Genomic DNA, 10,587 nt, shown 5'->3' on the forward strand with positions numbered 1-10,587 from the left:
CGTGGTATATCAACTCTTGTAATACTCATATCATCAAGATCAATCAAGCAGGAAGTAGGGTATTACCTCCATCAAGAGGGCCCGAACCTGGGTAAACATCGTGTCCCCCGCCTCCTGTTACCATGTGCCTTAGACGCACAGTTCAGGACCCCCTACCCGAGATCTGCCGGTTTTGACACCGACAAGAACCGACCAATGAGTTGACCATGTTGGCGGGCCAACCCATGGAGACGAAGAACTCCAAGAAACAAGCACTGGCCAATGAGTTGACGATGTTGGCGGACGAACTCCTCAAAGAAAGTTGGAAGAACAGCAAGGGCCCCACCGTGCCTACCCCAGAAACTCTAATGGCCACCTATGCGAGGCTCAAGGCCGAGTTTGAGGAGATAGTCGCCGTTGAGAAGCAGTATTCCCCTGGTAAGGTGATGGCCCCCCATCGAGGACGAGGAGATGGCCCCCGGAGGGATGGGATCCCCCGGTGAGCTGCACAAGGTAAAAAATAATGGCCTACCATAGTTGTGGTTTTTGATTAGATTGCTAATGTGTTAGGGTTGTGCAGGTGCCGGTGGACGCCCTTGATGATTCCGATGTCGTGGCCCATCCTGTGGACAACGCCCCAAAGATCGTTTTTGATGTCGTGGTTCGTCCTGTTGACATCGCCCCGGAGATTGATTCTGATGCTGCTGTCCATCCTATGGACAGCGCCCCAGAGATCGATTCTGATGTCGCGGTCAGTCCTGTGGACATCGCCCCAGAGATCGATTCCCATGCTGCTGTCCGTGCTCTGGTCATTGCCCGAGATATCGATGACAAGAAATAGTTTGTCGCGCTAATCCTTCAGGGTAGTTTGCATTGCCCTGTGTTTAATTACCAGAACGATGCATGTTATCAAACCATCTTAGGGCTAGTGCACTGTCTTGTGTGGGCGGTACTTGCTACTTTTGTTTGATAGTGAATCATGCGAACCCTCTCCGAGTTATGGAAACAGATGTATCCTCGCCAGCTTTTGATGTAACTAGCAAGATGCCCATGCGTTGCATGGAAAATCAAGATGCATTTGTATGAGTAGTTTATGTTGTGGGAGAAAAGGATGAACAAGAGAAGGCCTTATTTTCAAATGTGGAGAGGGGTGTGGGCATATTTTTGCAAAATTGCCATAGTTGCCTTCCTATCCGTCAGATATAAATCGGACGACCTATATTGCAGGATGGCAGGCACAAGATCATCACCAACTCTGTTTTTTATAAGAGTATATAGATATATCGCATACTTGGATGCAAGTTCGAACTGTTTATCATATCAGCAGGGCTTGTTTGATGATTCTTGGTGTTAGTAGGCTAGCTACTATGCCAGCTATAGTGCTTGCAAAACACTCACCGAAGAGAAATGTTGGGGCTGATGAGCTCGTGGTACGCTTATACTTATCCGTCGTCGATCGGCCAATAGCCCAAGCTCCTAAAATTGTAGGCTTAGCGATCGACCAGACAATAGTTGACACGGATACATTCAGGCCTCATTTGGTTCATAGGGTAGGAAAATCATAGCAAAAGTACAGAGACGTACAACACAAAATCATAGCAGTACAGAGACGTACTCCCTCCGTTCCAAAATAGATGACTCAACTTTGTACTACTAATTTTGAAATGGAGGGAGTACAAATCCTAGGCGGGCTAGTTTGGACTAGTGAGTTTTAGTGATATGACGTGGTACAGTGCCGTCCAGTCTTCGCGTGTGGTAGCAGTATTGCGGGTACAGTAAGTTTTCTTGAAGAAGCGGAATTCAACAAAGTCATGATGGTTCCTTTGTCTGACCAACTTACTGCAGGAAAGGTTGGGCCTACGCTACGACTGGGGTGGACCAGGATAATTTTGTGCATGGCAGGTGGACCAGGATGGTCGACGTCCCACATGTCGGCGAATGGAAAGTATTCTTTTTCGATATAGAGGACGAGCAACAAGTATTCATTGTTTATTTTTGATGAAAGCTATTGTCTCCGCTGTTACGACGGAGGAGTGTGAAACACGGCAGCCCAGTGAACTTGGCATGTGCACCACTCCCTCCTTCCTCATGTAATACTACCATAGTGTTGACTATAAGGTTGGCTATAAAGGTTACAACTTTTTCTCACTTTCTCTCTATCTATTTCCTCTCAAATGTTTTTACCTTTCTTTTTTAGACACAATTGTTTTTTATGCCTCTTTTTTAGAATTAGTTTTTTATACCTAGGAGCACGTGTAGAGACGGGCTCTTGCAGACCCCACTCCTTGACTTTGTCAATGCCTCTCTCTCCTCCACATAAGCGGGCTTATAGGCCAGTATTTTATTGGTACTACTTGCTATGAATGCGGGCAGCTGGCGTCTGAGGGGGGAGGGCTTGGAAGTGGTCCGGACTCCCGCATGTCCCACCTCACATTATCACCATATATTTCTTGAAGTCCGTGCGCGGCGGGCGGGCGATCTCTTCTTCCTCCCCCGTCTCTCTCTTCTCAGCCGACGCCCGCCGAGCGATTAGATTTCGGCTATCGACGGTTTATTCAATTGCAGTCCCACATGTCAGTGAAATTGCAAGACAATGCATGTCCCTTCCGGTGAGCGGCGTGCGAGCCGGACTGTCGGGGGTGCGACGCGTACGAGTCGTAAGTGTGCCGCCTTTTCTTTTGAACTTGCAAAGCGAAACATTTTCGTGCGATCGATCGATAGAAATCCAGAACAAAATGACGAGGGTGGTGCTTTCCCGCGCGTTAGGCGGGCTAGTTTGAGTGATATGACGTGCTATAGTGCCGTCCACTTGCTCCATTTTTATGTAAGAAAGAGTTTACACTCTTACGTGGGAGGAGTGCGAAACACGGCGGATCTGATTTTGGTCGAGGGATAACTGTTCCCTGCCAAATAATGGAGCACTGTTAATCTCCAGCGCTGGCCCACACATTTACACCGGTATCTGTCCGAGGACATGATGGATGCCATCCAATGCTGCCCACATACCTTTCGACAGCTATATGAACTAACTGGACGAAATTCGTGCAAACAAAGCAAATTTCAAATTAACCGAATGAAATTCATTACATTTCAAAAACTTTTCCTACAAACTGGATGAAATTCATTTCGTATTTCGCACAAACCATACTAAAACCTATTGTAAACCTAATCTAAACGATCGCCGGCGCCCGACCACCATGTCCGACCATGAACCTGAGAAAGACGGCCATTGCCTTTGCCTCCTCCTCATCCGCCTCGATAACCTCCTCCTCCGGAGCACAAGGTTCTGAAGATTTCCGCCTCCACGTCGCCGTCAAGCGGCTAATCCGTCGCCGATGTTTATCCCACCAAGCTTGGCGTCGACTGAGTGGAGGAGCGGTGGCCTTCCTGGGACTAGAGCGGCGGCGACCTACCGTGTACTACCCTTCCTCGCTGCCGGCTACGCCTGCGCACGCCTGCCGGCTTCGTGGTAGTGGTGGCGGAGGGCGGCCGGGGGGAGCCGGCGATCTCCTTCGTCTGCTCCTGCGATAGTACGTCCATGAGAGCTTTGGAGCGTGCCCCGAGCGGAGCCGCCGATGTCCTTCGTCTGCTCCTGCGACAGTACGTCCAAGAGAGCTTTGGAGCGCCAGGAGGCCATGGTTGGAGTGGTGCCGACAGAAGGAAGGGACTGGAGGAGAATGAGTGTGGGTCTTTGGCTATGGCTGGGAGCTGGGGCTCAAGTTAATATAGCGGGCGAATGGCAATGAGCCACGGTAGATGGATGGACGGCTAGTGCCGGAGTAGGTTCGTTGGGCGTGAATGCGGACGCTGCTTCAGTGACTTAACTACAGGTGCGTTGGGTCACTGACATGTGGGCCCAACGGGCATCTGGCCCGCATGTCAGTGACACACCAACTGCACCTGCAGTTAAGTCCGGTGAATGCGGCATTGACATTCTGGAGAGACGTTGACCGTTTCAGGCGGGAAGCGCGCGCTAGCGATGGAAGGGGTTTCGGTAGGCCAGGGTGGTCAGACGCTGGCGTGGTGGTAAAATGTGAACTCATGGATGACGAGCCTTTGAAGTGTATGCGGCACGTATTGACAACCAGACGTCCATGCAACCGGTCTTGTCGCCAGCTAGCCTTTGACGACCACCATTAGACACCACACAACCATCCATAACTTACGAATAATGGACGAATCGATCAGACACACACTCGTGTGCAGTGGCACTATGATCGGTCGCTCACGATAGTACATACTCCGTACCATAGTACCCTCTCTAGCTAGGCTGTTTTATATATTGTCGTTGTGATGGACGATATACATGAGCAAGGCGCCGAGTCCCGAGTATGACCGTTGGTGTTGAGCCAGGTGAATACATGCTCGGCGTTCGCGGAGGCCTCCATCAAACGTCTAAATAGTAATGTCAGGCACCGCCGGGGCGCGCAGGTGACGGGCTCGCCGTTTGCGTTGCGCCATGAGCAGGACTTTGATTGAGAGGGCTACATGCATACATTAGCATGGTTTGATGACCGTGAGTGTCTGCACGCGTACATGCTACTTGCCTCTATGGACTGTGTGCGCTAATGTGTGCATCACGTATAATATAATGATCAAAGTGAGCTATCAACACAAGTTCGATGAACGCCAATGCATTTTACTCGATAATAAATGACCAGGATTGAAGGGGAATCCAAATTTCCTTCGTCTTCTGTCCTTGAGCTCTTGACAAACCAATGCACTATACGGTTGTCCGGACACTCCACCCCAGAGCTCTCACCAAGCGTCGTCCATGCCACCGCGCCGCACACTAACCGGTAAGGAAGCGATGGCATCCCGCCGTGCCGAGTTCATCGCCGCTCGCGACCTCACACCTACGTGGGAGGAATTTGACGCTTCCAAGGCCGAATGGGCGGTAGAGCAAGAGGCGGCCAAAGCCGCACAGAGGGAGCGGAGAAGTCAGAAAGCACTCAAGAAAAGAGAGGTCCGCCGCCGCAAGAAAGAAGAGGACGCACGCGCTGCTGCGGAGAGGTCGGCGGAGATCCAAGCACGGTGGGGTGTCGCCGACAAAGCCGGGAAGGAGAACGACGGCGTCTGGCCTGCATGTGAGAAGTAGTAGTACTAGTAGTAGTTAGTGTGTGTGTCTGTGTCTGAGTACGAGCATGTACCGGTACTACTATTTACTACTGTAGTTTTTAGAGCACATTACCAGTACATTAGCCTAGACTCAATGGAAAATTCATGTCCTATGCATCAAATGGCATCTCTTTCTCTATAGGAATTGAGATGCATGTCATTTCACTTCCTAAGATTTTCATATTCCTATAAAATTCCTATCCTATGAATGAAAGGAGGCCTCTGCTGGAGTAACTACTATAGCTAGCAGTACTGTTGGTACAGTAGTTTTCTTCAAGAAGCAGAATTCAACGAAGTCATGATGGTTCCTTCGTCCGAGCAACTTCACAGTGGGAAAGGTTGGGCCTGTGATTTGACGGCTCATTAGTCATTATTACTGTGTCACGACGACCGGGGTGACTCTCCCTTGGAGTTCTGCGTGCATGGCAAGTGGGCCAGGATGGTCGACGTCCCACATGTTGGCGAACGGAAGTATTCTTTCCAATATCGAGGAGCAAGGAAACCACGTGGTATAGTATCACTGCTGATTTATTTATTTATTTCGGATGAATGCTAGCGTTTCAACTCTTACGACGAAGGAGTGCCAAACACGGCACGTGTTGGATGTCCCACACGTCAGCGAAAGGAGTGGGACATGAACAACGTGGTAGAGCGTCTCCACTTCTTCCACTTCTGGGTCGGAGACCACACGTAGTAGTACTAGTGGTATGAACGATACAAAGTGCGACCCGGAGAGAAAGACACGTCTAGGTTGAAGGTCTCGGGGCATACACGTGAACAAATATAAAACCTAATATGTGCCTCCAATTAATATAGTAGTAGTAGAGTACTTAGGCACGTACTCCATAACATCACCGTGCATTGCACGTACAACATTTAGTGGTACGTAGTAGACAAATGCCTATATGCCACGCATGTTCATACTATTTGTGCCTTTCTACTTCACTTACTGCGTTACATTACTTAGGTTCGTATGTCCACTCCTGGGTACATGTCCGTCTCATCGTTCCAGCCCACGTGTTCTTCATAGATGGAACGATCCATATCATCGTAGTTAGTGTGGCTCCCCATGATGGAGACTCATCCAAACTATGGCCAGCCTCGACGCGGAGCAGTCGCGTGCACCGGGAAGCGGCGCTTTCTCGGCCGTCGCGCTGCTTCAAAGCCGGCGCCAGTGAGAGGTCGCCTCCGCTCTGGCCGAGCATTAATGCGGCACTGACGCTCCAGGGTGACGCTGACCGTTTCACGCGGGAAGCGCGCGCTGGCAAGGGAGTATTGGTTTTGAACCGTTTCAGGTGTAGTACTGGTAGTTTGCAAAACTACTCCATTATTGCACTCAGTTTCCTAAGAAATTGTGGTAAAAAAGTTACTCCACAGCCCGCTTCCCTTCTCCTTCCTCTTCCACCGCCCACGCACGTCCCCAGGAAGCGACCGGTCAACCCTTATATAGGAGTGCTAGCACAAAAAGATGCATGCATGACCATTACAATTTCCATATTAAAGCGCCGCTCTGGCGGGAGTATGGCGTATGTCGTTACCTTCAGCCGGGCCATGGCTACCGGGCGACGGCGACCAGAGAAGAGGCAGCGGGAGGGGAATGAATGCAGCTACTGTTTGGGTTCGCCGTCCAGCTTAAATAAATGCGCACCATCCCGTGTACCCGCGGGTGCACAAATTGTAACATACGTGTCTGCTTAAGTGGTTGTCATGTAACTGGTGTGTGTGTGAGACTCTGAGAGACAGAGTGCGTGTGTGCGACTCTACTCTTCGGACATGTACTCAACCTTTTGCATCGGGATATAAGTATAATGGTATTACACTTTAGCTAGTGATTTACGTGGCCATGTTAACGTGGTTGTGTAAAAAATGTCACTTCCTGCTCGTGATCTGCGTTATATAATTACAAGAAAGATGCTCATGCATTGCACGGAACATCAATATGCATTTTTTTTACAAAACACCTGTTTTGATTGACCCATGCAAGAGAATCCCATGTGTAAAAACTAATGATATCTCGAGAATTTTATCGGAAAACTGGTATCTCGAGAATTTCATCAAAAAATGAAAGATGAGAGATAAGGTGAGGAGGAGTGGAGCGTGGTGGTGACTGGTGGTCGGACTGGGCGGAGGCATGGGGATGGACGGTGCCGGCAGGCGGCAGTGGCCACCATGCTAGATTGTTCCAGAGACTTCCTTTTTTAATTGCTCAGCAATGAGGTTGTGGGAGATAAGGATGTGGAGAGAGGTGTAGGTATCTTTTGTAAAATTATCATAGTTTGCTTTCTATCCGTCAGATATAGATCGGACGGTTTATATTACAAGATGGCAGGCACACCATCATCACCAACTCGGTTTTTTATAACAGTAGAGATGATAAGTTTGCTAACTACTAAAGTAAAGTGGAATTTGTCCATGTTATACAAGTAAATTAAGGTGATTGTTTATCATAAGGGTAAGGTTGGACGAAGGGTGGTAGGAACAAATGCTCCGCCTAGAGCATGTGTGTGTGAGATGGAGTCTTAGTGTGTGCGTGTATGTCTGGGGGGGTGCGTGCGTGTGTGGGGGGGTGGGGGTGCGTGTGTGTGTGTGTGACGCGGGGTCCTCGGTGGCGGATGTAATTTAAGTGTGTGTGGCTTCATCACAGAGAGGTGATGTGTATGGCAGAGGCCACCAGTGATGGGGTGCGAGAGAGAAAAGGCCCGTAGAGAGGGAAGAGAAGGTGTGTGCGCGTGAGAGGAGTCGACATCGAGAGAACGTGTTTGTTCGAGAGACACCAAGGAAGACTACTATATATCTATGGTGCATGTAGGCGGGAATTAAACGAAGGGATGGTCTTATTAGTTTCGGGGATATAGGGGAAGAGTGAGAGGGGGGTAGCTAGAAGGAGATTGTTAAGTGTGAGTGTGTGTTTTACCCATCCAGACAGAAGTTATGTGCACACAAGAAGAGAACGATTCGATGTGGCGTTAGGGTTGAGGGTAATTAACTACGTATGGAGACATAAAGACCTTGAACGTGCATGTGCGATATGTATACATGTATACGTGGATGTGTGTGTGTGCGCGTGTGCATGATAGAGATAAAAGAAAGAAGACATAAGTCATAAGATCAATGACATGGGAGAGACAGATCGGTATGACAATATGCATGCATGTGAGAGTGCAGGGAAGAAGGCCCGACAATTGAGCATGTGTTTTTGTCTTTAAGAGATAGTGGTGTGGGCTGGAGCATGCATCTATGGCGAGCAGAGGGAGTGAGACACAACGATTGTGCAAAAGAGATCAACCTATAAATGCATGTATGGAGAGACATATATAGTGTGGGTGATAGGAAGCAAGAGTGCGTGCGAGAAAGAAATGTTAATGGAGAAACTACAGATAGATACAGAGATGGAAATGCTAGCTAGAGGGACATCGGCTAGTTTGAGTGTTGGATATGACCGCGGGTGGTTCAGAGGGTGAAGTTATGTGTGTGTGTGTGTGAGAGAGAGAAAGATAAAAAGATGGCACTTGACTGCATGTAGAGAGAAACATACATAGTGTGCGTGATAGGAAGCAAGAGTGAGGGCGAGAAAGAAGGTTGATGGAGAAACAGATAAATAGAAAGATAAAGATGCTAGCTAGTGTGTGTTATAGATAGGAGTCGAGTGGATCAGAAGGCTGAGTTATGTGTGTGGGTGTGAGAGAGATTAAGAAAGGGTGCATGTGACTCACATACAAACAAATATCGGAGAGAAATGAGATCCCGAGAGACGGAGTTTTGTGTCTGCGAGAGAGAAAGATATTTCACAACGAGAGTGATAGCTAGAGAGACATATGAGCGAAAGCAAGATATATCTAGGGAGAGAGAGTGTGTGTGAGCGACATACAAGAGAATGGTGGAGAGATATGAGACCCTGGGAGACCGAGTTTGTGTTTGTGCGTGAGAAAGAGATATTTAAGAGGAAGAGTCATAGCTTCTCATACCTAAGGAGAGAAAGACATCTCTGTGTGAGAGGGTGTGTGCGAGTGGCACACAGGGGAATAGTGGAGAGAAATGAGACCCCGGGAGACGAAGTTTGTGTTTGTGTGAGAGAAAGAGATTTCACATGGAGAATCATAGTTAGAGACACATAGCAGGGAGCGAGATATACTTAGAGAGATATAGAGTGATGGAGGTCGAGGGAGAGAATACCGTCAGTGTGTTACGAAGATAAAAGATCATTTTCGACATACAGGTAGCACGAGATTACCCGAGAGATGATGAACGTGTATAGGTCTAGAGAGATACTCCTATATAAGCATGAGTGATAGCTACATGAGACGAATATCTGGATTAAAGGGGATTCAAATATTTAAACTGGAGATCACGACATCGATAATATCATAACGCAAATTGGTGTATCAAACATGCATATTCATTTGAATTTGGGAACGCGTGTAATGTTATATAGTTTATCAATATTAGTGATCCATATATTCTTTAATTAGAGACAATGCATGGTTTATATGCAATTAATGTCTAAATGGGATTACACTATATGTTGCGTGTGTGAAACACATTATACATGTTTGAGAAGTAAAAAAAATAAAAACCCGCATGAAACACACATTATTTGGAGACAATTAGCGAGGAATGCATACATTGGATTTCAACATAAAGTGGTTTCAAATATTTGAAAATCCAAATTAAGATGGATACAGCTTTATGAATCTGAGATCATGCCATTTGTAAACCATATTTATGTATAAAGGGTGTTGTGCTTTTGAAAGTATATATATATAAATGATGTATATAGAATTTTATTCCAATCAAAAATGGATCCTGCCCAAACAAAAATAGAATACAAACTGGATTCGAATTGAGTTGGCACGGTAAATGTGCACTCTTGCTCTGCAAAAATTTGAACGAAGCGGGGAAAGTCGCAGTAACCGCCCGAAACCAAAATCTGCGATGCAAAGCCTATCGGCTCTATTTCTATGGGTTTTGATAGGGGTAGGTTTGTAATTTCACTCAAACGTGACATAACCGCCTCTCACCCGGATTCATACACGGTGGGCGCCAAAACACAGTGTCTCCTCGGCCGAAATCGACTCCCTCCCCGATTCATACACGGTGGGCGCCAAAAATAAACTCTCATCGGCAAATATTCGGTGTATGCGAGATTACCGTCATATCCCCAACCGACTAATATTGCTGTGATGTAGTAGGAAATTTTAAACGGGGGCTAAGTTTGTAAATTTCCTCGCATTTGAGACAAGCGCGCCCTGAAGACATGGTTCCCCCTTCCTCTCTCCCTCCATTTCCCCATTCGTACTCCGTGGGCGCCAAAACACCCTCTCCACCCCAGCCTCCTCTGTCCGCCAACCCATCCACCGCCGTCCTCCTCCACCATGCCGGAGCTGATACCCCGACGCCGTCCGCCATTACAAGAGATCGACCTCTCTCATCCACGGCTTCTGACCGGGATCCTTGCATCCCGTCCTCTCGCTTCATCCCCGTCGTCGTCCA

The sequence above is a fragment of the Aegilops tauschii genome, chromosome 7 (assembly GCF_002575655.3).
Source record: "Aegilops tauschii subsp. strangulata cultivar AL8/78 chromosome 7, Aet v6.0, whole genome shotgun sequence".
In the NCBI taxonomy this organism is placed as follows: Eukaryota; Viridiplantae; Streptophyta; class Magnoliopsida; order Poales; family Poaceae; genus Aegilops; species Aegilops tauschii.